Here is a 26,389-nt window from a genome sequence, read left to right on the forward strand (position 1 = left end):
GTGGCGCCAGGCTCATAAATATGCCCAGTCCCAGCGCTGGAAGCGCCGGCCTCATAATGCTTGGGTGGACTTACCTGCAGCAGACCATGCTGCTTACTGACCTGCCAGTATGAGCCTCTGATCCTCTTCTGTTTGGGACTACTTTTCCTGTTGGGTGGGGCAGGAGCCACTCCCTAGGTTCAGAACACTGGAACTCTTCTGGAAAGCAGGAACTCTTTTCTTACCTAGGCGAGGCTGTGGAAGAAGACACCTAAGCACTACAGGAGGCTATTTAAACCACACCCGATGGATGAATCTTGCTTTGCGTTATTCTGCATCCTCTGCAGCAGAACGCTCATCGTGTCTTCTGCATCTGATCCTGGGCCTAAGGGAAAAAGGCTTACCATCCTGAATCCAGTCTTCAGCAACATCTATAAAGACAAGAAAGAACAGGTTAGCACTACGGTCTTCAGTTACAACGCATCTCTTACCTGGTCCATCGGCTGTCACCAACGCCTCGCGCTGCATTCCGGCATCTGAAAGACAAAGGCTTACCTACTCTTCGCGTGCTCCGGAGGTCTTCGCACTGCATTCCGGCATCTGAAAGACAAAAGCTCACCAACTCTTCGCATGCTCCGGAGGCCTTCGGCGCTGCATCCCGCATCTGAAAAGACAAAAGAAGGTGCGTTTAAAGACATTGGGTAACTTTAATACTCACGTGCCATTACTCCATCCACGCCAAACCCAGTGGGTATTCCGGCACCCTTCAGCAGCTCCGAACTGGTACCTGCAAAATAAAAGGACAGTTAGTGCGCATCGTGAAGCAAGCAACAAGCGCTTACTTACGCGCTTCCAGGCGCTTCTATTCCGCACACGGGTCCATCCTCAACTCACTTCAGCCCGTCATCCGCCATCGCCGGAACCCTGCAAAATAAGAGACATCATTACAAAAGACTTTAAAAGACATTTGAAATACTCGGAACTCACCGTTCGTGCAGTAAACGACGGACAGTAGTCCTCTGAAGTCAAGAGGCCTGCGCACCCTATCCAGTGAAGAAACTGGTTACGGCACCCTGCCCCGAGGCAGATGGAGAGCTCGGCGTTCACTTACCTAAGGTGAGAGCGTTAACCTTTGGGGTTCTACAGGAGAAGAGAAAAGGAAGGAGAGAAGGACCCCCAATAACCGCAGTTCATTAATCCCATATTTTCTATCTGCAGACATCTTACTCTTCGAGTCAGGCATACAGTGCACAGAGGTCCAGCCCAAAGAGCCAACCGTGTGTTACACATCACCTTTGAAGATACGGTAGTTGCCCAGTCAAGACCGGCGCCTCTGCGAGAATCAGGTGAGCGTTACACACGGTGAGCGTCCTGCTGCTGCTGCAGAATAACGCGAAGCACGTGAACTCCATCGTGCGTGGTTTAAATAGTGTAGCAGAGCTTTGGTGCGTGTTCTTCCTCCAGCCCCACCCAGGTAAGAAAAGAGTTCCTGATTTGAGGAAGTAGTTCCTCCCAGCCCTGCTGGCTGGGGACTTCAGCCTGACTGGGTTGCTCTGGGTGAGTATGCAGCATGGTCTGCCCCAGGTAAGTCCACCCAAGCATTATGACATGGTTTACCCATATGAGCCCGGCGCCTATGGCGCCGGGACTGAAACCCTTTATGACCCTGGCGCCAAAGGTGCCAGGACACGGTCCAAAGGGCCCCTGTAGGGATCTGCTGGGTCCGGAAGAATGAAATCCTCATAATTCAGAGCTGCACAGCTCAAATTCGTGGTCTCTGATCATGTGACGCAGCCAAAGCAGACAATGGACAGCGATCAGCGGTGGAAAGGAGCACTGGTCCCAGGCCACCAGACACAGACAAAGATAAGGATGCAACAATATGCAGCAAGTGTTGCACCGATCAGGAGAGCACTCTCATAAGCTAAGCTGGTACACACAAGTTAATTCTCAGTTTGTTTATTTATTTCACCCACTACTAAAGTTACATATTTTATTTCACCAAAACTCCAAAACATGTATTGCTACAGCCAAATACCTTATAGACCTTGGGAATGGAGGGGGTCATTATCGCTTAGGATAATGGCCCTTACCCAATCCATGTCCCTCTGCTTTTCCTCAGGCCATAACTTGGCATCGGGTCACCATTGCTTGTTAATGACTCCTCCCTCAGTGTATAATAGTAAGGGAATTTTGATGTTATTGTTCATTATAATCGTAACAAGTGGTAACAATGTATTACTAATATTTCATTGGGATGTTTATGTAGCAGTTTTTAAAAAAAACTTTATTTATTGCTGGCATCTTACAGTACAGGGATCATCATATATGACATTAGGAATTAATATCACATTTAATTCAGTTAGACATAAATCATCACATAGTGCATTTGTTAAGATTGCTTTGGAGGGGGGGTAAAGGGGATATGGGTCAGGTATATTTTCCTTTTACAGTCTAGGCAGTTTATTCATCGGATTGGTATTCTCCACTTCATAAGTACTCCCTGAGGGGACCCTAAATGTCTTTTGGTCTGGAGGTGGTTTGGATGCCTCAGATATATCTTTCTTTGTTTTCTTGTACATTCTTGTACATTTACAAGGTCTCGGAGACAGTTTCCATAGATGGGTTGGGATTTGGATTTCCATTTCCTGAGGATATTGCACTTGGCCACTGCTCCTCCCACTGCAAATAGTCTGCGAGTTTTTATAGAGGCCTTCCTGATATCCCCCAGTAGGTACTTCTACGGCGTGGCTGGGATGCGCATGTTCAGTATATCGCTCATGGTTTCCGCTATCTCCTCCCAGAATCGCTTGATCGCGGGGCATTTCCAGTACATGTGAATTGAATTGGCGGCTACCTCTCCGCACTTGGGACTGCTGATACACACAAGTTACAATGCAGACACAAATTGGGCCTCATTCCGAGTACGGGGGTAGGGGGTTAACGGCACCGGTAAGGATGCTGGTGCCATTAACCCCCTACCGCCACTTCCCGAGGTCCCTTAGCGGGTCCCACCAGGAACGGCTGGTCTGACCAGCCGTCCTTAGCGGGATCCGTTAAGGGACCATGGAGCTAATAACGGGCCCGCTATTTGCAGGCCCGTTATTAGCTCCTTCCTCATTCCCATTGAGCCCTATGGAGGCTCAATTGGGAATGGGGAATGGTTTTCAGAATGGGGACCTACCGGGTCCTCCAAGTTCGGAATGACCCGGTAAGTCCCCATTCTCTCTACCCGGACCCAGAAATGGGTTTGGAGGCAGCCATGGCGCTATTAGCACCATGGCTGCCTCCAAACTCGTAAAGATCCCCATAGTCATTCTTTTTACCTTCAAGGGTACACATCGAACTGAGAACCTTTGTGCATCCCTGGCCTGGGGACGTCAGCTCTAGCCAATCACAGTTTATACCGTAGGGGTAGAAAGCAATGGGCAAGAACCAATGGTAAGTCCACCACACCACAACAATGTTATAGATAGTGACTTGGGGATGGACCAGCCACCTGACATGTGAGCGCCAGTAGAGTAACATCTATATAGTCCACTATAGGTGGTAGAATACTCAATACCCAATTGTTTTTCCCGATAGGATTTCTGGAGAAGGGCCCATGGTGTGACGTCATGCTTATGCCATACGGTAGTAAAACCGGCCTGCGAGCCAAGGAAGAGTGAGATGTGCATGGATTGTTTTTGTTCCTGTGCTGATCCCTGTTGGTTTTGCCTGTAATAAACCACAGTTTGAACTTGCCGTTGACTGAGTCCTCTGTGCATCCTGGGGGAGGGAGTTGGGCTCTCCAAGTCTGCGGACTTCCAGTGTCCCTCTGGCATACCTTGGGGTCCTCCCCAACAAGTTGGTGGTAGAGGTGATGGTTGGCTGCGTCTGCCCGGCACAAGTTTCGCCCCTTTGCCGCCGAATCTGCGAGGTTGCTGGACCCTCACATATTTCAAGAAGACAGGAAAATGCGTGCCAGTGTAAAGGCTGTCAGGAGCTCCTTGGAAATCATCCTGCCTGAAGTCAGCGAGTAGTCCAGGCAGACCAGTACGGGGAGGCGAGCGCCTTGAGCAGGAGTCGGCAGCCGAGCAGCACCAGCAGACCACAGAGTGTAAGTATTGACCAAGTCTAATGGCAACAGTGGGTGTGAGGGAGGGTATTGAGTATTGGTAAGTATTGTTGAGTATTGTAGAGTATTGTCAAAGTATTGTCTAGCATAGTCGAAGTTAGTAGGGACGGGATCAGAGGTAGAAGTCTTTCTTTTATATTTAGGGCACATTCAGGTTTAGAGGTAAAAGGTTCTGGTGAATAACGTGGACTATTGACACGATGGCATGGATAACAGAAGATATGTAAATATTGGTATTCCTGTGGGTTGGGCATTTAAACTCAGGTCATAGATGACGGTATCCCTGTGAGGGTTAGCAAGGGAGCTGGCCTAGATTTTGGAAGGTGAGTCGACTAGTTAAGTCTCCTGGAGTGAGATGTTTTGCACGCGAGGGAAGACAGCTGTGGGGCTTTTGTGTGGTTTGGGAGTAATGGGCTATTACAGTACTGTCGTAGTTCACAGCTCCAAAGCGCAGGAGTGGCACAAACCAACCACCCCCGCAATGGTCTTGGGACCTGCAAGACAGAGTTTACACAGGTTTCCTTGACCACAGCAGGGAAGTAGGGTTAGGGTATCCATTGTTGGATGAGTATGTGGGTTTAAGGGTAACCAGGTTGAGGATTAGGAAGAGGTTATGGACAGGACTGGGGGATTTTAGAAAAGGCTCAGATCCTTGTCCACGTTTTGTCTAGCCTCTGCAGAGTGTTGTTAATTTCCTCTACAATGCCACAACCCCCCTTCTATGCAACAATACCCATGCATGCACATCATTAACAGTAGACATTTTGGGTACCAAAGAACCAGTCATTACTACTAGTGTGGTTACATAAGTCGGCTTGCATACTTAGCTTTTAGGGAGTTTGAGCCCTGAGGAGTGGTCCCCTGTTGTCTCCTGCAATGGTCCGTCAAGCCCTGTGATACGTCAGTTGCTTACAGAAGCAGGTTCATGCTGAAAAAAGAGAACAGCATTAGTTTGTGCTGAACTCTATAGAATCCGTGGTCATTCACTCTTCACACCACACTCATCACACAATCACACATACACATTTTGTTCTGCAACGTGCGCTGCCGCATGTGGCTTATTCTGAAATAGCATAATCATGCAGTGGTATTTAGAACCTACAACTTGGACTCTGTATGTGGCTTTCTGTCCCTGGGCCCACGTGAATAAATACTGTAATCAATGCGTGTGTTGCCACACGTGGCTTTGGTATTAAACTGAGCGCATTTGTTTTTCGTCTCGTGCGCCTGTTTTGTCTGTTACATGAGACGGGAAATACCTGGCTGCTTTGGATTCAATGCGAACTGAAATTAGGTGCACTGCGCTGTTCCAAATGCGGTAATATTGGTAGCAGGTGAGTAAGGGTTATGTAACACAGTGCAGTAACTTAGCTTCAATGGGGGTCATTACGACCCAGGCGGTAAGTACGCCAACTTAACCACCATGGTGTAAACTACGTTTACACCATGGTGGATGGCGGATTTACCGCCCCATTCCAAGGTGAGTGGGGCGGTAAATCCCCATTTCCCATTTTACCCTTCCCCATTCCCATTTTTGCCCCATAGGGCATAATGGGAGTGGGGAAGGCGCTAATTACGCCACCGTAAATTACGGTGGCGTAATTAGCACCAAGGCGGTTTAGAGCCATGGATTTTAACGGCTGCTAAAAGCAGCCGTTAAAATCGGAATCAGGCGTTAAGGGTTAACGACGGCGTTAACCCTTAACGCCTGAGTTGTAATGAGGCCCAATGAGGGCGCAGGGGCTTAGGTTGGGTTGAGCGTGGCTCCCTGTGCATTTCCCTGGGTCCCCTTTGCATGCAGAGGCACGACAGCACTTATCTGAATGAAGCGAGGGGCCGGACTGCTGCTGCGGTGGGGATGGGCCCCTCGCGTGTGATTTTACAGGAGCTGCTTGACGTGCCTCCTCTTCCGTTGAAGTCTCAAGCACAAGCCCCGTGCCTTGGGATTTGCCTCTCTTTGGTTCCTGGATATCAAAGGCATGCTGCGAAAGGGAGTTTCGGTACGCTTTTGTCCTACACAAAGGGCAACGCAGTCTTCTATAAGGCTGTATGCCCATCAGCATGGATTTAAAAGCTTTTCCTGGTTTAGTCAGTTAGTTTGGTAAAGGCTGCTACTATTCTTCTGGGTTTTGTTGGTTTTGTCTGTCCTTTGGTCTGTTTGCCTCTGACAAGTACAGTGCGTGCGCAGTATTTGATTTTTCTTTGTACTACCTAGGTCAATAGCTTGCTGATGTCACCGATAGGTTTGCACATAGGACACAGAGAGCTTGAGACGGTGAGGAGCTAGTATTGGAAACTTGGGATTGGCAGATGAGGTGAACCAGCGGCGGTGCGCAGAAGACATATGCGCAAGATTGTGCATGGGCCTGAGGAGGGAGCAGTGGTTGTGAAGGAGGGGCGGTGCATGGAGCACACCTGATGTTTGGGGCAGGAGAGGCCTGTAGAAACTGAATTTCTATTATATTGTGTCTTTCTCCCTTGACAGCAGACTATCAAAACCCTCGACTTGAGGTCAGGTAAAGGTATTGAACATGTATCAGGGGTCATTTGGGAGGGAAACACCCCTTCAGCACTTGTGTAAGACACTCCCACCTTACAGAGAAAAAATCTGCAAATATAGCATAGAATGGTCCAAAAGTACAGAGGGAAAGTCAACTAAACCGTGGCCACCTTGTGGAAGTTTCTCCAAAGACGTGCAGCAATCACTACTGACACACATACAGGGTGCTTATAAAGGGAAGAAGCTAACAAAATGCATGGCCATATTTGAGTTGTGGCACATGCTTCAGGATGGCGAAGGTGATGCCACGAGGCATCAGTGGATTCTGAGCCAGTAGAAGGTGAAGGAGCCAGGGACTCATCCCTCCACACCTCCCCATGTCCCTCCAAGTGTAGCATCCAATGACACAGATGATGAGCAGGGGATGTACCCAATGCGAGAATTAAGGGCAGCAGAGGGGTACTCAAAACTGACCTATAAGCCACCACCATACACTAAGGAGGAAAAACCAATAGGGCAATAGGCTATCGAGCGAGAGGCAACCAGCGAGGCACAGGAGGGCGCGAAGGAGGGGCTTGAGGGCATTGTAACAAACGAGTGGATAGGAAGGCAGATACTTCTGAAACCACAAGGGAAAACAGATGGAGAGACAGAAGGGGCGACTAAGGCCATGGAATGGCCAAAGAGAAGCATCACGGCAGCAGACTCGGCAGAGATAATGGATGAGGAGGAGAGGAGGGAGAAAGAATGAGCGGAGAAACTCGAGAGAGAGGACAGGGAGAGGAGAAGAGAATGGAGAGGGAGGATAGGGAGCAAAGGAAGGAGGAGGAATAGGAGCGCATGGAAAGGGAACGAGAGGAGAGTGCCGAAAAAGACGTCAAGGATAGGAGGAGATCAGAGCATAAGCAGCAGAATAAAAGGACAAGGGAAGTGGAAGAGATCTAAAGGCAAAGAGAAGTAGCAGAGCGGGACAAACGCATGTTAGCTGAGTGGGAACAGAGGAAGTTACAACTGGATAGACTGGCAAGAGAGCGCGCGTGTACGTAGAAGGACGAGCAAGAAATAAGGGCTGTAAAAACACAAGGAGCTTTAGACGGGGGAGACGACAGACTCGAGGAGGACACACGGACAGAACCAGACAGCATAAGCTCATGAGTCAGGAGCACAGTAGACAAGGAAGGAGCAGGCCTAGGAGCTTGGGGAGGAGCAAGACTGTACGATTTGCGGGACATTGTCCTTGGTACAAAATCTAACACCGACTTGACATTGAGGAGGCTGAGTTTTACAGACAATTTCTGTAGTAATATGGTCACAGGTTCCGACAACGAGGGCAGGTACAGTGGGGAAGAGAGGGGGGAGCAGTTCCAATCCCAGTCAACAGGGACAGGGTCAGACAAGCGGGTGTCATGGGAGTTTAGGATGCACACGGGGAGAAGGAGAGGGCAGCTCGAATGAGTAGACACAACTGGCAAGCGACTTACACACCCTACACAAGATCACTACATATATCGATAGGCTTAGAGACATCCCAGGACAAACAAAAGGGGAGACAGCAATGGCTTGTTCAAGGGGACGGCTGACAAGGAGGTATGACGACAGCAGGAGAGTCCCCATACTAGATCCAATAGATGTATGCGCAGGTATCGAGAGCGAGTGAGGGGACTGACACATCAGACTGACTAGAAGAACGCATGAGGAAGAGGCAGCGTTCACACAGATGCCTTTACTAGAGAGAGGGGGGATGCAACCTCAGTATGTACCATGGAAGCACACAGACAAGGAGAATGTGAAGTGTAGGTTACCAGCGTTGAGTGCAGGGGCTGGGAAGTGGATATGTGAGATGGAGAAAATGACAGCGGGGCATAGGCTAGCTGTGGGTGACATTAAGGGACTTTAAGTATCAATCTTTGGAGATGCTGCTGATGAGGTATGGAAAATGGCAGGGTTCCCGGGAGTGAATACACAAAACATAGCACTTGACGGTTCACCATTTGCAAACTGCAGGGCAGAAGTATGGCAAGCACTGAGCACACAATACCCAGATACATCAGACACTGGGGCCATTACATCCCACAAAATGAGGGAAGATGAAGACCCTGTCCAGTACATTCAGGAGATTCAAGAGCTCTGGCGCCTTGAAACTCGAGAGCCTTGGGACAAAACAGTAGTAATATTGAATCACATAATAGTACAGGGGCTACCAGAACCTGTCCAGAAATGTTTGAGGAAATTGGTAGAGATGGAGGCAAAAGGGTGGCCAGAAATAACATTCATGACAGTTCATTATTGCCGGCTATGGCAGGAAACAATCAAGAAGAAGGCATAAGACAGGAAGATAGATGAAGCAAAACTAGTACAGAAAAAACTATCGAAGTATGCAATAGAGAGGGCGATAATCACCAGCCCCGCCCCACAGGCACAGCAGCAGCAGCCATAACCACAGCAGTTTGTGCCACCCATGGGGGGAAGGTTCATGGGGCAGGGTCGCCCACAGCGAGGGTTCTGAGGAAGGACGGGCCAACAGAGAGGGCATGACTTTGGACCACAGATGCATCGCAATCAAGGGGGCTCCCAGGGGAGTTTTGGGGATATGGGCAACAGATGCAGCAGAATCCAGGGGATTTGTCAGGGGGCTTCCTGGGGCAAGGGCGGGAGCCACTGCAGTGCTCGATGTGTGGGCAGTCAGGACACATTTCAAGAGTTTGTAGGCACAGGGGGATGCAGACGAATTGGGGAAGGCAGGGCCAGCTGCCCTATCAAGGGGACCAGGATCAGCCGCAGCAAGGACATATGCAGGGCATATATAAAAAAATAGCACAAACACATGTACACACTCCACAAACACAATTGCAAGCAGCACAGATGCCAGCACCAGTGGCACAATATTTGCAAGCACCACAGATTAGAGGGAACACACAACAATTAGCACAGATACAGAGCAATGACATACCAGCACACGTGGACACAGTGGCAACAGTACTTGTCAGACAATTGGGAGGAGTTACCATGGTGGGGAACAACCCCTTGACAGGGAATTGGATGTCCCTGTACCCTCAATAGGACAGCCCACAGACACACTCGATGTGTCCCATTCTGTCGATCACACCCAACCCTGCAGAGGAACCTAGCATAGGGGTGATGATAGGTGACAAAACGTTTTCCTTTCTTGTTGACACAGGGGCGACTAGGCCCTGCATTAGGGAAGGAGCATTTACATTGGCCCTCATTACGACCCTGGCGGAAAGGGGAAAACGATGGCGGAAATGCAATACCGCCATCGAAAAGCGCTCGGTGCGACTATGACCCGTCACCGCAAAGTACGAAGCCATTAGCGACACCGTAGTGAACGCCAACGCTAACTGCACTAAGCACGCGCGCGCGCACCATGCCAAACCGCAAACACCACCATGGTGCAACGGTACGGCAATTCCGACCCTAGCGGACATGTACCTAACGCCATCAGGCATGGCGGAATGGACCATTCCGCCATGGCTAGAAATACGGCATCGTGAACCAACCGTAAATGGCCCACTGAGTGCCTGTACTCCACTCCCTGGCCACATTGCACAACTCCTGGCAGGCGCAATGTACTCACACCATGCAACCAGTGAAATCTACAATTCACCCATGCATGCCAACGTAGAAATGCATGCAGGTGTTCGAAGCGCCCCGTGAGTGGGCATCCATGTACGGCATTTCACCATAGCCGTACTGATGCAGCACAGGCATGTGAAGGTACAAGACATCAAAATGGAAATCAAGAACACATGACACAAAACAACAGTAGTCCCCCATCGCTTGCCACCAGCGCAAGGCAACATCCAAAACAGCATCCTGAGGGGGATTGCACCAGACCTGTACTCTTGCCAGTAAACAAACCAACCATCAGCAGAAGCATGTACCACACAAGTTGGCAGAGTGACTGAGCAGCCAGGCACATCCCAAGAGGGGCCGATGGGAGCTGCAGGGCACAGATGGCATGAATACAGAAGCTATTCCAATGGACATGACCCCAGTCCCCCTCCAACAAACGCACGCAAACACAGGCACCTGTGACCAGCCACATTCTGAACATCCCATCATACCATCAATCGACCTGGCTGACAGGCACCAGTCGGCCAAAAGCCAATCCCCCGCCCCTGAACAGCACATCATGTAAACAGTCACAATGGCAGCCCCTATCCGTGACCACACTGTGCTACGTAGGCAAAAGCGGCCAGTACTGTACCACACAACTCAACTCAGAAGGCGGAACACAATGCAGATCATCTCGCAATACATACCGCCACAAATCGAAAATCGCCACATCACCTGCAAAGAATAACGCAACATGCCAAATATCGGAATACAATTTAAATGCACATCCAAATGACAAAGGCCTCACAGCAATTTGTAAAATAACACCAAAACATCCATCATCACCGAGGGCTGCATCTGCAATAATTGACCAGCTTCCACTTGTGTGACGCCCTGTACCATCATGGCACACAGGGCCAACATCAACGTTCCAAAAGGCAACATGGAAGCGGCAAGAACCGCAGGTCCGTCCCATGAGGCAGGCACTAGTCCAGCTGAAAGGCCGAAATGTTGCACCTAGCCACCAGAACAGCGTAAGGGCATGTGGCCCATTGGCGATCGTCCCATAAGATCGTAATGCTGCTCCACTGATTCACCCGAAGCTGCAGGTGTCGAGAGTAAAAACCATCTGGAGGAGTGGCGTACAGATGGCATCTGCAATAGGGCAGGAGATACCTGTCACCAAAATGAAACACAAATTAACCGATTGCACTACATGACACATGATGCATCACTATCTTCATTCAACACACCAAATCCACACCCATATGCATGCTAGGCCACTCCAAAGGAATATACACACCCCTAAATCAGTATCGATACATAACGAAACCAATCGAGGTTAATACACCATTGGCAACGTCGGTTACTGTGCATGCGTCCGTCAAGATAGAACCCATGACATGGGATTAGTAACGTGCCTAGACACAAGTGTATGAAGGCGCGTCGAGACAGGGAGGATCCGACAAGGGCAGATAGACGTAAGTCCCACTATGGCAGCCTTGCATCACATAGCGCAGGGGAAGGGGATTGAATCAAAAAACACATGTACATGGCAGACCCTAAATGGAATCATCTGTCCATGCATCCATTCATCATTCCCTCATCCCGCAATGAAAACGCATGAACATTCACTCACATAATATGTGAAACTTCCATCGCGTCTGTGCGTAATGCAGTCTGCAAAAACCACTGTGCTCCTGGCCGGATCTGTAGTGTCGTGAAGCTAGATGGACTTGGGAACGTCCTGCCTTATCGTCCACTACGCTATTGCGCATCCCATTCAATTCATGTCATTCATTGCTTGCTCGTTATGGGCCCTGTCCCAAGGACATTCAACAATAGAACGTTACATTTCCAGGCAGACCTGTGGGCGTCTCCTCACCGCTACTTCGCAACCAAAAATCCTGGCCTTCGAATTCCACACTTGCAACATTACGTCGAAAAGGCTTCTGTGAACGCTTGCATTCACAATTACATCAATGTAGTGCGGCTGTGTGTCATAATGCTAACTGGCTGCAATCACAAATGGGACGCCACGCCCGTCGGTGAAGTACGATACTGTGCTGCATGAGGGTCGGCCATCGATCGAGCCCTACATACCACTGACTCTTCACAGGTATGTAAGCGGCTGCAATCATAGCATGTGTAACAATGGGAGCATAGCATGAAAATCAGTCAAAGTACATCACACTGCCATCGGGATTTGATACATGATTCCAACCCCAAGATGCCATGCGGCCAAATGCAGCCTTACGTGCGGGACGTGCTCGGCCAGAAGGGATTGCATCTGCCACAGATTCATTCAATCAGCACAGGTGGAGGCCATACAGGCCGACAGCACATATATAGCAGACCCAAACCCCTCCCACAACCACTCCCACTCCAAAATGCTACCGGCAGGACTAGCGATGTTGGGCCTGGGGCACCAGATAGCACTGCAAGTGCTACAACTACAAGAAGACGACGAACAACAACAGGTACAACAACCGGGCGCACAGGGGAGACGGAGGAGAAGGAGGAGGAGGAGGGCAAGGCAGGGTCAGCAAGGCCCACAAGCACTGCCACTACCACCACGCAGGCGGCCCGCAATCCCACGCCTCCGAGCTGATCCGTTCAACCTCACTGCTGAGCAGATCCACACCCTCTACCGTTTGGACCGGGACACCATAATCGCCATTGTGGACATGACACATGCTGACCTCGTGAGCATGATAGATAGCCCAACCGCCATCCCACCCCTACTGAAGGTGGTGTCTGTACTCCACTTCCTGGCCACAGGCACCTACCAGCACACAGTGGGACAGTTGCATGGCATTTCACAGCCACTGTTCTCACGGACACTCTCCCAAGTGCACGATGCCCTCCTGAAGCACGCCGACGACCACATCACACTACCACGCACGTACCAGGAGATTACCAACGCAAAGGTGGGATTCCATGCACTTGGCGGCATCCCGGGTTGCATTGGTGCCATCGACTGCACCCATGTTGAATTGGTTGTCCCACATGCCATGGAGGTCCAGTACCGCAACCGGAAACAATTTCATTCAATCAATGTGCAAATGGTGTGTGACTCCAACAAGATCTTTACGCATTGTTGTGCCAGATTTCCAGGATCTACCCATGATTCTATGGTCCTGAGGAACACAAGAATACCACGCTACATGGAGCGACACGCAGGGCACAGATCCTGGCTACTCGGTGAGTCTCATTCCATGCATGACATCGTGGCCCATTTGATGCGTCAATGACCTTGCAGGAGGGGGGGGGGCTACTTAGCACTATCATTCCACTGACACCCTTTATTCGTCCCATACAGGTGATGCCGGGTATCCACTGAAGAGATGGCTCCTTACACCAATCCGGAACCCACAGAACCAGCATGAGGAGGACTACAACCATGCCCACTCACGTAGCCGTGTGGTCATTGAACAGGCATTCGGCCTACTGAAGGCTCGTTTCCGCAGCCTCAGCAGGTCTGGCGGGGCACTCATGTACAGCCATGAGAGGGTTTCTAAGATGGTCATGGCATGTGTCATGCTGCACAACATGTGCATACGTAGGAATGTGCCCATGCCCCCTGACGCTGTACTGCATGCACCTGAAGATGATGATGATGAGGGTGGGGATGTGGAGGGACGCCAGGGAGTCCATGAGGCACAGGATGCACGTGCAATCCGACAGAGCATCATAGATGCATGCTTCTAGCAACCACGCATGGTGCCTATTACACGGAAAGGGGACCTGTGGCACTGTGTGTGTGTAGTACACGCACATAGTGGACTGTACGCCTATGAAGGCCTCGTACGCAAATATCAATGTCCACACATGTCATTGGATGATAATGAAGTGCTGTATTGTTAATGTGATTTGATTCATACACCCTATGGACCCGCCACCCAGTGAAGCCCAACACACCCCCTCCACCCTACTTCCTCCCCCCCCAACACCAGTGTCCAGATATGCATGCTGCCCGTGGGTAGACGCTATTGCAAGCCCCCTCTACGGGTATCAGGGGCACCCCTGCCCGTGGAGCGCAGGTTCCTGCCAGATCTGCGTTGGGGGCTGCCCTGGACGGAACTTGCCACGGATGACGTCTCTGCCTGCTCGCGTCCATGCATGTCTCTGAGGGTTTGTGAGAGCTCCGAGAGCACACGGCGCACAGCAGCAAGTTCAGCACAAACGTCTTTGGACGTCGCATGCAGTTCCCCCCTCAGGCTCTCGGTGCTTTTCTCCATTTGTGCTCTCAGGCTCTCGGTGCTTCTCTCCATTTCTCCCCTGAGGCTCTCACTACTTTTCTCTATTTGTGCCCTGAGTGTCTCGGTGGATGTTTCCATGGCTGCCCTGGAACCCCCGCATTCATTTGCATGGTCCTTGAGTAGCGTGGACGCTTCCTGCTGTTGCTCGATCAGCAGGTCGAGGGACTGTTGCCTCTGCTGGGCCATGGACATTTGCGGTGGTGTGACAGGGGGGCTGCTCAACACATGTTGCCTTGGCACAGGACTTGTGGGGGTTGGCCAGTCGTCGTCTTCAGGGTGCCCCTGCGTGGTTTCGTCATGGTGTAGGGGATGGAACATGCAGGGGGATTGGGAAAGGTCATGGATGGTACCTACGTCGCCAGCACTGTTTTCCGTGTCGGAGCATGCTGGCATGACAGCTGTGTCACCTATGGTGCTGCTACCACCAGAGGCAGTGCCATCAGATACGTTCTTTGGGGGGACCTGTGGTGCTGGGGTTGTGGACTTGCTGGCTGCTGGGGTGCCTGTTGCAGTCCCCTCCAGTGTGCTGGCACTTGATTCCTGCTGCTGCCGTGTCTTGATCCTTGCACCTGAGGTGGAGGCTCTTGGGACGTTGGTCCTGGCCCTCTTTGCAGGCGTGCTGGTAGGGGTGTCCTGCAGCTCGTCGTTGGTATCGGACCCTGTGGTGGAGTAAAGAGGGGCGAGCGTTAGTTATGGGTCTGTCGGATTTGGAATGGCAACGTGTCAAATGCATTGGGGTGGTACATGAGGCTGATATGGGACTGGGCCTTGGAGGTGGTCTCATTTTCGTGTGGATTGAGGATGCATTCATTTGGCTGCCTGCAGTTAGGGGGTGCATGCTGCACATGTAGGGGTTGTTTATGGCATCTTGATTAATTTGTTTATTCATTCTGACTTTTAGAGGGCGCTGTCAGGGCAAAGTATGTATTGCACTATGGGGTCACATGGTACTGCACATGTTCGTGGTTTGTGGATTTCGCATTGTTTCTCTTGGCAAACCTACCTGATTCTCCGGATGTCGGCACTCCTTTCTCCATCCCTCCGACTCCCTCTATGCTCTCCATTCCTATGGTGGAGGCGCAGATCTCCTCCCAGGGGGTCAACTTGATGGGCGACTCTGATCCCCCCCCGGTAGCTGTGGCGATGTTCCTGTTCGCAGAAAGTATGCTGCGTACGCGGATCCGCAGGTCGTCCCACCGCTTGCGACATTGCTGTGGCGTGCGGGGTGTTGTCCCCACCGCACTTACGCGCTGTGCCACAAGGGCCCATATGGCCTTCTTGTTGGCAAGGGCCGTCCTGGTCATTTGACTGGAGAAGACGACGGCGCCATTTTCCTGCAGGGTCTCGGTCAGCACGGTCAGTTCCTCTCGGGAGAAGTGGACCTGCCGCTTGCGATCACACGCTTTCTTGGCTACCTTTCCCATATTTATTTTTTGAACTGGGGTTGCTAACGGGTTGGGATGTGTGTCAGGGTCGGATTTTTAATGGTTGTGTTGGGATTCGGATTTTATAGTTGTGCGGCGTGCTGTTTCCCGTTCCGGCCACATGCTTTTACTTCCGTTTCCGTATATTTACGGTGCCCGTAATTTGCGGTGCCCGCTCATTACGGTGCCCGCTCATTACGGTGACCGCTAAGATGGGTGGCGGTATTGCACCTGGTGCAGCGTACGGCGGCGGTAAGGGCCGTTTTGGGGTCATTTCCGCCATCGCAGCCTTTCGGATTCCGCCATGGCGTAATGCTCGTGCCCGATGGGTCGTAATTAGCCGCACTTTGCTCCTTCGTGCAATGGCGGAAACGCTATTTACGCTGTTGCGGTCCGGTCAGTCAATTTCCGCAAGGGTCGTAATGAGGGCCATTGTCAGGTGATGCCATGAACACTCAAGGATTCTCTGGAGTTAGGGAAGTGGTTCCTTTTACAGATAATATTTCACTTTCTATAGGAGACACGATCTATCACTGCCTTTGCTTTCCTCTCGACAGACACCTGTATACATACTGGGATGAGACATTATGAGCAGACTAAACATGTCCATCTCATTCACAGACAAGGGAATAGTGTGCTCCACACCAGGAATACACATGCTCAATGTAAGGCAGATTGTTCAAGCTTATTGTGGATTCAAGCTACAGAGGGGGGGTGCCAGTGGACCCAGGGATGTTCCAGTATGGAACTGACATTGCCATTGCATGGCTTTGAAGAATTGCAGGGAAGATATGGGGAGTTCCAAATGAGTTGAGCTACCAATGGATGTGGAAGAGAGAACCATAGTGCCAATAGAAATAGAGGCAGTAGTTACAAGAGAGGACTGGATTGCAGTGCATGGGTTGGATGACACAGGACGGGCATGGAGAGCAATGATCACAGTGGCAGAGTGATGCAGGTTGAGCACAGTGACAGACAATGAGCATTACAGAGAAGAGAGGCTATAAGTAGAGATGGGGTTCGAAATGAGTGTGACCTATTGGCTACCAATACACTACAGGGAAGTACCACAGAGAATGGCAATGGCACTAGAGGCGCCACCACCATTCTGGGAGGATGATATGGCCATGGTACCCAACACCCTATGGACCACAAGTCCCTATGACGTGGGTCACATTAAGAGCATTGGGGGAGTGAAGATCAAGCTGAAGCCAGGAGCAATTTTACCAACAGTAAAGCAGTACCCCCTAACCAAAGAAGCTGATGAGGGCATTTTGGAGACAATAACAGCCCTAATTGAGAGAGGCATTCTTGTAACATCAGAATCCCCATGTAGCACTGCAGTGTACCCAGTGTGTAAGGTAAAAGGTGGGTCATGGCGTTTCATAGAGGATTTAAGGCCGCTTAACCATATTGTAGAAGCAGAATATCCATTAGTTGCAAACCCAGTGACAATTTTGTGCAGCATTCCAGCTGAAGCTGTTTGCTTAATGTTCATTGATTTGAAGAATGCATTCTTCCCATTACCACTACACCCGGACTCACAATACTTGACCAGTTTCATGTATAGAAATCAGAAGTGGAAACATACTCGTTTACCACAAGGGTACTGCGAGTCACCATCTATCTTTAACAGAGTGATACAGATGGACTTGAGCAACATACAAACGGAGAGCACAGGTTTGCACTATGTAGACATTTTTATCTGCAGCACGACAGAGGACCAATGTAGACATGTTGACTGTGTTAGCTGACAAGGGGTTCAAGGTGGACAAGGCCAAGTTGCAGTATTGTCAGAAGGAAGTGCTATACGTTGGACAGACGATATCCCAAAATGTCCGACAGAACACCCGAGAGAGAGCGGAGACATAAGACACCCAAGGCCACAATAGTGAGGGAAATGCAACAGTTCTTAGGGTTATGCAACTACTGCAGAACCTGGGTCTTTGACTACAGCACATACACAAGGCCACTACTGGGCGCTCTGAAGGAAGAACAGTAAGAAAACAAGACACTGACATGGACCTCTGAGATGACTGAAGCATTTGAGGTACTGAGGGAAGCAATAAGCACTGCAGCAGTGCTAGGGATACCAGACTACAAAAAGGATTTTTTTACTATTTTTTCACACTGACGTTGTAGTAATGAAGGCAGTACTGACACAAAAGACAAGCATGGGGCAAGGCCAATAGCCTAATACAATTGGCAACTGGACCCACTTATGATAGGACACAATCCGTGCAAACAAGCTTTGGGAGCTGCTGCATTTGCAGTGGAAAAGTCTGCACCAATAACCATGGGCTACACCACCACTCTTTACGTGGAGCACACCCTCTTTGCTATACTGCAGAAGCCAAACAGCACTATGACCACACAAAGAGCATCAGGATTTGAGGTGATACTGTCCAATGTAGGACTGAAGATAGTGAGATGCAGAATTGTCAACCCAGCAACATTCCTGGCAGATGTCCTACAGGTAGGAGACTATGCACACAACTGTACAGCAAACAAAGGGAGATGTTCAGTGACACTCGAAAGCTAGAGGAGGATGCACTTGAGAGGGAGACGTGCTCTATATTGACAGGTCATCAACAATTTACCAGACAGATGGGGTCAGGCATACTGGGACTGCAGTAGTAAGACTGAAGGAAGATGGGACAAGTGAAGTGGTAGCCGTGCGGGCCTACCATCCCATTACTCAGCACAAGCCGCAGAACTAGTGGCCCTAATATTATTACTGGAGAACAGCATAGAGAAGGAGCTCACAGTATACTCCGACTCCACCTATGTGACGTCAACAGTACACTCTGGACTATCACAATGGCTTAGGAGAGGATTCAGAATGGCAGACGGGACTCCAGCGCAACATGCACTCTTACTGAGTAGACTGATTGAAGTAATTGCTTACCCAAGCTAGATAGCAATAGTGAAGTGCCAAGCACACACAAAGGAGGACAAACCCATTTCAAGAGGAAACGAAGCATCAGACTTTGAGGCCAAATGTGCACCATACTTTGGGGACCTGTGGGAACTAGGAGGAGCTCCAAATGCGAGGGAGTGCACCAGAAACATGGTTCTTAAGGAGAAATACAATGTGTTGCCAGAAGTGCATATCATGGAGTTTTAGGGAGCTGCACCCAAGAAAGAAAAGGACCTGTGGGTAAGAAGTGGATGCTCAATGTCTCTGACAGATGTCCTTTGGAGGCAAGATAATACTGGGAAAGTGGTGATGCCACTAGCATTATTGAACACTGCACTGACACAATTGCACTATCCAACATACACAGGGAAGGAGGTCATTGCTACACGCATCGGAGAAACATGGTTCTGTCCTAATTTAGCCGAACACGTGGCTGAATGTATGAGCAACTGTTTGACCTGTAAGCAGATTACACAGGGCATACTTTTAGGGTGGTGAGAGGAGCCATACCGAGACCAGTAGGCCCATTCCAGAATTTACACTTGGATTATGTCGACATGATCTAGGTCTGTCGAGGGTACTGCTACATGATAGTGGTTGTATGCCCATTCTCCAGGTGGATTGAGGCTGGGCCCTTTTCACAACATGCTGTTGCCCTTAGAGTGGCCAAGTTCCTAGTCAGAGAGGTGTTCCCAAGATGGGGCATGTGTGAGGTCCTGCAGTCTGACAATGGGCCTCACTTTGCCAATAAAGTGTCTCAGCATATCACAGCATTGTTGGGCATTCTACACTGATTTGTCTGTGTGTACCACCCGCAAGTGAATGGGGTGTGTGGACACCTGAATGGCCTCCTGAAGGAGTGCATAGCCAAGACACAGCAGAATAACAACAATAATTGGCTGCATTGTTTACCTCTTGCCTTGTTTGCATTGCGCAATAAGCCTGGGTCCGACCACCATTTAATGCCCCATGAGGTGGTGACTGGACGGTGCATGCATCTTCCCCTGGCTCCTCCCACAAGAGCACTGAAGGATTGTGAGAATAGTGCAGATGTGTTAGGACAAGCAATGATTGACTATGTTACTTCTTTGGTGGCTAGCGCTTCTTTTATCTCTTGCCAGATACAATGACACCTGGGAGGCTCAGAAGACAGTGAAGAGAGCAACTGCAACAGCCACCATATCTGAGTTCTAAAACCCTGTGAGTGTGGGAGACATAGTTCTCCTCAGGAATTTCAGAAGGCGCTGAAATGCGCACAGGTTCACCGGCTGCATATTGTGGAGAAAATGGCCGACCATGCTGTCAAACTAGAGGGTAAGATGGTCTGGAACAACTTGGCGGATTCCAAGCCCTGCAAAGCAGCAGCCTCACCTGGCAACAAGGTCACCTTGACTGAAAGGGCCAACGTTCAGCACCTAGGAGAGCTACAGGTGCCTTCTGAACTTACACAACCGAGAGAAAGGCCTTGCATGGTCCCGTGCTCATGAGCAGCAGAAATAGAGACTGGAATACTTGATAGATTAGGGCACACTGTCTGTTTGTTATTTTTCCTTTTCCCACACAGAGACTACGTCAAAGTCAATGTGACTGTACTGTTTGTTTATATGCATGTTGCCCTCTACTCGTCACCCAGATACTTTCTCCAACCAATTTATCCATGCTGTAGGGAAACCCAGCAGATTCTGAGCCTGAACCCCAGGAGTGTACTATCTTGCCTTTATAGAGTACTTGGCCCAAACATATCCACAGCTTGATCACGGTTATCCCCCAGTACTTGCCACTCTAAGAGACCCATCAGTAAGAAAATTGTGGGAAGCAGTGTTTGCCTTTGCCATCAGTGATTACTTGGTCTGCGGGGCTTGAGAGCATTTACAATACTAACACAGTTATGCATTTCTTCGCGCATTTCAGGCGGGCAATTATATCTTCAAGCTGCAAGGATCAAGCAGCGTAAGTGGAAATGAGGGAAGCAATAAAGAACATTATTATCATGTTGTGTCTATTATTTCGAAGTGGGTTAATGGGATTCATGTTCTGGCGAATATACTGTGTTACTAGTACTATCGCTGTATCCTTTACTAACATTCCCCCAAGCTGAACAGGTGGAACGACCATGTCAGGTGGATAGGAGAACACTGCTGATAAGGTAAGGAGAGGTAAGTGCAGTGTTGACACAGACATGAAAGCGGTTGACATGTATCTCACAGACACTGCTCCAGTGTCTAATAAAATGTGGTACAAACACATGACAAAAGCAGGTACGGAAACCACCAGGGAGAGCTGTTATGTTTGCTCCTTAATCCCCTATGCAATGAGTGCCTCCAGAACATTCATAGCTACTGAAATACCTGCAGCAAGAGCGCAATGCCTAATGCATCTCTCGATGGTGCAAACTCGAGGAAGATTTCAAGGGAAGACAGCCACGTTGAGATGTATGTCCAAGGCAACGTTCCCGTATGAAGATAGTTACATAAAGATATTAGACATGATGAACAATTATTGGCAGCTAGATGAAGCTACAGAGTACATAACTGATGGACCTGACAAGGGAGAAACAAAGACTATCACTTTGAAGGAGCTACCATGTCCTTGGACAAGAGTGAGGTAAACAGGAGGAAAGCATGGTTGTTGGGAAAGACCACAGATACTGGTGTATGGCCAAGTATACATTAAGGATGGATGGCAAAACAGATTGGTGTGAAGCAAAGCGCTGCAACTAGCGCAGTCACCAGTGAACAAGGTGCAGGAAGAAAATGACAGGTGCCTGAAGGAATGGGACGCGAGTGCCAAGCTACTGACATGGGTGGAAAATGAAGCTGGCCCAATGCCGATAATACCTCTGAAGACACCAGCACTATGCTATCAGAACAATGGAGAAGTGGAAGTTGGTGAGAATGTGGGGTACAGAAGCATTGAACAACACTCAGCTATAAAAGCAGAAACAGCAGTGCTGATGGATCATTACTGGGCTTGCGGATAGAAAGCATACGAGTAGCTGCCACCCGACATGGGAGAGTTTGCTCATTGGTGCACATCAACATGCCTTTGTTGGTTGTGCAAAGGAAGAATGTGAAGCTTGACGACGTCCCGTAAATGGATAATACCAAATGAAAGAAGAGATTGATCGAAGTGGCACCAACAGTCAAGATATAGAAGGCAGATAAGCTGGCCTGATTGAGCAGAGTAAAGAGAGGACAAGATTACTTCTCAGGAGCATCAGCAACAGCACTAGATGAGGTTCCAGCAGAACACAGGCTGTTCATCAGGACGCAAATGTTCTTTGCATCTATAAAACCAGATATACATACGCATACATCCACAAATGCAAAGTGGTTACAAATCACCCACTGGGAGATGATGGTGACGATCAATTCGACTGTGAATGGATTCAACGCAATTAAGGAAGAGCTCAGAGCAATAAGGTTGGTGACGCTCCAGAATAGATATGTTCTGGACCTCCACAGATCTATGGAAGGAAGAGTTTGCACAAGGATAGGGAGTTCCTGTTGCACATTTAACCCTTCCAAGATTTATTTTATTTTATTTTATTTTGACACTTGTATAGCGCGCAAAGCCCAGAGGTATCTAAGCGCTTTTAGCTTAAGAATACGGTTAGAGTAAGTGCTAAATGCAGAGGTCAAGCAATGGGAAAATGCATGGTGCCTATCCCGTTGTAGGGTGGCAGCAACACACAAATGCAAAAGTCAATCAATGGGCAGATACATGGTCCATACCTCATGTTTCAGGGCGGCAGCAACACACAAATGCAGTAGCCGATCAATGGGAAAAATCAATGGGCAGGTACATGATGTCTACCCCAAACTGCAGGGCGGCAGCAACACACAAATGCAATAGTCAATCAATGGGCAGATACATGGTGCCTCCCCATGTTGCAGTGTGGCAGCAGCACACACATGCAATAGTCAATCAATGGGCAGATACACAGTGCCTACCTCATGTTGCAGGTGTCATGATCTCTGCTTCCAAAAGGTCAGGGTTTTCCCAACTCCCTTGGAAGCAGATCCATAACCCAGGTTCCGAGTGCCAACCAGTCCCAATTGGGACCTTTTGGACCCAGTCCTGGCGCCAGTGGCACCAGGCTCATAAATATGCCCAGTCCCAGCGCTGGAAGCGCCGGGCTCATAATGCTTGGGTGGACTTACCTGCAGCAGACCATGCTGCTTACTTGCCTGCCAGTTGAGCCTCTGAACCTCTTATGTTTGGAACTACTTTTCCTGTTGGGTGGGGCAGGAGCCACTCCCTAGGTTCAGAACACTGGAACTCTTCTGGAAAGCAGGAACTCTTTTCTTTTTTTATTGTTTTTTTTTTATTGATTTGGTTGAATTTAATCAACCTTTCAAACACAAGAAAGAAAAAAGTACAAAGATACAACATTTAACATAAATTCCAACGATCATTGTATAGAAAAGACAACATTTGTTCAATGGTCAATATAAAAAAATCTTAAAAGGCAACATTTGTATGCATTATTCACCACTTAAAAAGATTTGAGAAAGCTATAATTTGCAACATTTAGTTAAAATCTTGTTTAAATTAATTGTCTAGTTTAAGACTGATGAGAAAATTAACAGCTGCTATTTGGATTGCAATGTTATTTGTGCTCAACAAGACTGGCCAGCATTCATCCTGTGAAACATTACCCAAATATTGACAATGTCTGGCAAAAGCAATTTGTCTGTTAGCACTCAGAGGTACGCATTCTGTAAATAAGTGAGCCAGGGTTTCACCTTGCAAAGAGGCTTGACAAAATCTACAGATATTTTGTTCTTTACTAATTAATCTACGTTTAGCCTTAACTTCCATAGTGGCCCATAGATTAAAGCGAAGACGCATTATTCCTGCTCTATATTTTAGAGCAGGAGATCGTACTAAGTACGCTGGGAGAGTTTTAAGTTTTTTTGGAGGGAAGCGGGCTGGATCACTGGAACGATACATAGTAGTTAATTCACATGTGTTAATCCAGTCTGTTTGGTGGATTTTGAATTTGGCTTTTACAGGGTTCAACAGCAACAAATCGAGTGAGACGTCTGCCTTTATCATTATTTGATATACTCGTATTAGCCACTCTGAAATATATCTAGATTTTTTTTCCGCAAATACAAGGCGAGAAAGCGTGTTTAGTAATACGTTTTCATTAGAGGACACCAGACATTTCCCAAAAAGTGAGCATATTCGCCAGTTATAGTGGGCTTCAAGAGAGGTTAGGCCAAGCTCATATCTCATCCATGATATGGGGACACATTGAGGAAGATGAAGAATTGCACGCCAGTATTTAGCTTCCCATTGATCAAATTTAAAGGTAGAATCTACTGGAAGAGTTTCCAGGCCATATAGTAATGTGGGGACAACTTTCTTAGTCCAATAGTGCCAAGCCGGAAGAATAGAGAATTTACCATATCTGTACATGATAACACGAGCTTGGGAGATGGATGCAAGTAACTTGGACTCAATCCTCTCTATCTGCCCATTTGCTTTTAACAACCCTTCAAAAATCATGCCTAAATAGCAATAGCTGGGGACTAGACTAAGTGGGGTATTACCTATGGACCACACATATGAAGCTGGGCCTGTACGTTTGGGAGAATATTGAATGATATGGGTTTTGGACGTGTTGACAGATAATTCATTAGCTAGGACATATTGGTGGAACGTGTCAAGAAGTCGTTGTAGCCCCACCTGGGTTCTGGATATGAGTACTAGATCATCTGCGTACATAAGTGATTGAACTTCTCGATTACACAGCCTGGGGGAATCTGATATGACAGTAGAAAATGCAAATTTGACATCATGTATGAAATAATTAAATACTGCTGAAGCTAACGAACAACCCTGTTTTAAACCACGAAAGGTCGGTATGCTGTTTGTTAGTAGACCATCAAGTGTAATACGTACTCGTATCGACGTATCATGGTGCAGTAAATGTATGATGTCGTATAAGGTCGCTGGGCAGTCATCTCTAGCGAGCTTGTTTAATAGTAGAGGACGACTCACCGAATCAAAAGCTGCATTCAGGTCAATAAAGGCCAGAAACACCTGTTGTTTTGTTTCTTGGCACTGGGCTTTGATTGCGTTCAGGGTCATGAGGTTGATGTTGGTCCCCATTCCTACCATAAAACCAGTTTGATTAGAGTCCCTAAGGTTATTAAAGCCAGTCCAGGTGTTAAATTCGGCTAGGACCAGTTTGGTAAAGATTTTTCCTGGGGCATCTAATAATGCAATCGGTCGATAGTTGGAAGGTATTGACCGGTCGCCTTTTTTAAAGATCGGTATTATGATAGATGATTTCCAGGATATTGGGATCATGCGATTGCGAATGATATCGCAGAAAATCCTGGACAAGATCTTGGACCATATGTCCGGGTGGCTTTTGAACATGTGGTTTGACAACCCATCTGGACCTTCGGCTCGAGATGAGCTCAATTTTTTGATTATGTCACGAATAGCCTCAACTGAGACGTTTAAATTCCAGCTGGATGTTGGCGCCGGCAAGTAGTTGACATGGTTGTAACAGGGGTCATCATATAATATTAAGAAATGCTTAATCCACATGTGTTCAGCAACCCCATTCAATTGAGCATCTGCTTGCTGGTGACAAGTCTGATTGTTCAAAAGCGACCACATGCCAGCTGAATTTTTGTCGCTCATGGCACTAGCCATGGCTTCGCTATCTCGTTGATATAGCAGGGACTTGCGTCCACAGATCCAATTTTTATAATGGCTTTTTGCAGATTTCAGTGTCTGCCATTTATCAACTTCAGTTGACATTAAAATTTGTCTTTTAAGCCTCCTATATTCTCTCCTTCTTGTACAGACTACTGGGTCAAATGTGTGAGGGTGTTTAATCCTATTTGACTGGGGTATATTTATGGTCTTCTCAAATGAACGTAATAGGTCGATATATTCATTACTGCTACAGTGTTGGGCCCTGTTCAGTACAAGATGTTCAAACTGATTCAGGGAGCTTGCAGTCCACTTGAGGCGTGTGCGGGAGTTGTTCACTCCCACAGTGCCATAATAATGTATGTGTCTAATTGACATTGTGGATTGCAACATGCACTGTAAAGACAAAAGGCAATGATCACTTTTTGGGTGCTCTATGATGTCAAAACAAACTACTTGTTGGAAAAGCTTGATGTCAACATAGATATAGTCTATGATACTATTTGAGAGCCCTCTGTGCCAGGTGTGGTGAGGAGGGACGTCATTTTGGACTGTACCATTCACCATGTGATAGTTCCGCTCAGCCATGATCTGCTCCCATTTACGTGCACTTTGTGTTTGTGCACCCACCTTCAAACAATTGAGGTTCAAATCACCAAGTATGATGGTATATGTGATTGTTTTGTCAAGACAGATTAAATCGAGCATATCATTTAAGCCTTCGAAAAATATATCATCCGGCATACTGAGAGGATTGCGATAGATGTTTAATAGGGCAAAAGTTGTGTCTTTATTACAAATTCTCACAAGCTGGATATGTGCACCAACAGACGCCCATGCCGTAATCGAGAAACCAAATTTAATATTGACAGCCACTAGTAGACCCGATGATGGTCTACCTGCAGTCAATACTGCGGGAATTAAGGCCAT

At 48.4% G+C, this 26,389-nt stretch overlaps 1 long non-coding RNA gene across 2 annotated transcripts in view; it reads left to right on the forward strand.

Annotated features, from left to right (window-relative positions):
- Positions 1-20,769, forward strand: part of LOC138526000 (uncharacterized) — a 78,792-nt gene extending 58,023 nt beyond the window's left edge. For both annotated transcript variants that reach the window (XR_011283463.1, XR_011283462.1), the window contains one exon: positions 19,900-20,769. This is a non-coding gene — a long non-coding RNA (uncharacterized lncRNA). The remainder of the gene's footprint in view (positions 1-19,899) is intronic.
- Positions 20,770-26,389: the final 5,620 nt, after the last annotated feature.

Source organism: Ambystoma mexicanum, chromosome 1q, assembly GCF_040938575.1.
Source record: "Ambystoma mexicanum isolate Mex_15411 chromosome 1q, UKY_AmexF1_1, whole genome shotgun sequence".
NCBI classification, from domain to species: Eukaryota; Metazoa; Chordata; class Amphibia; order Caudata; family Ambystomatidae; genus Ambystoma; species Ambystoma mexicanum.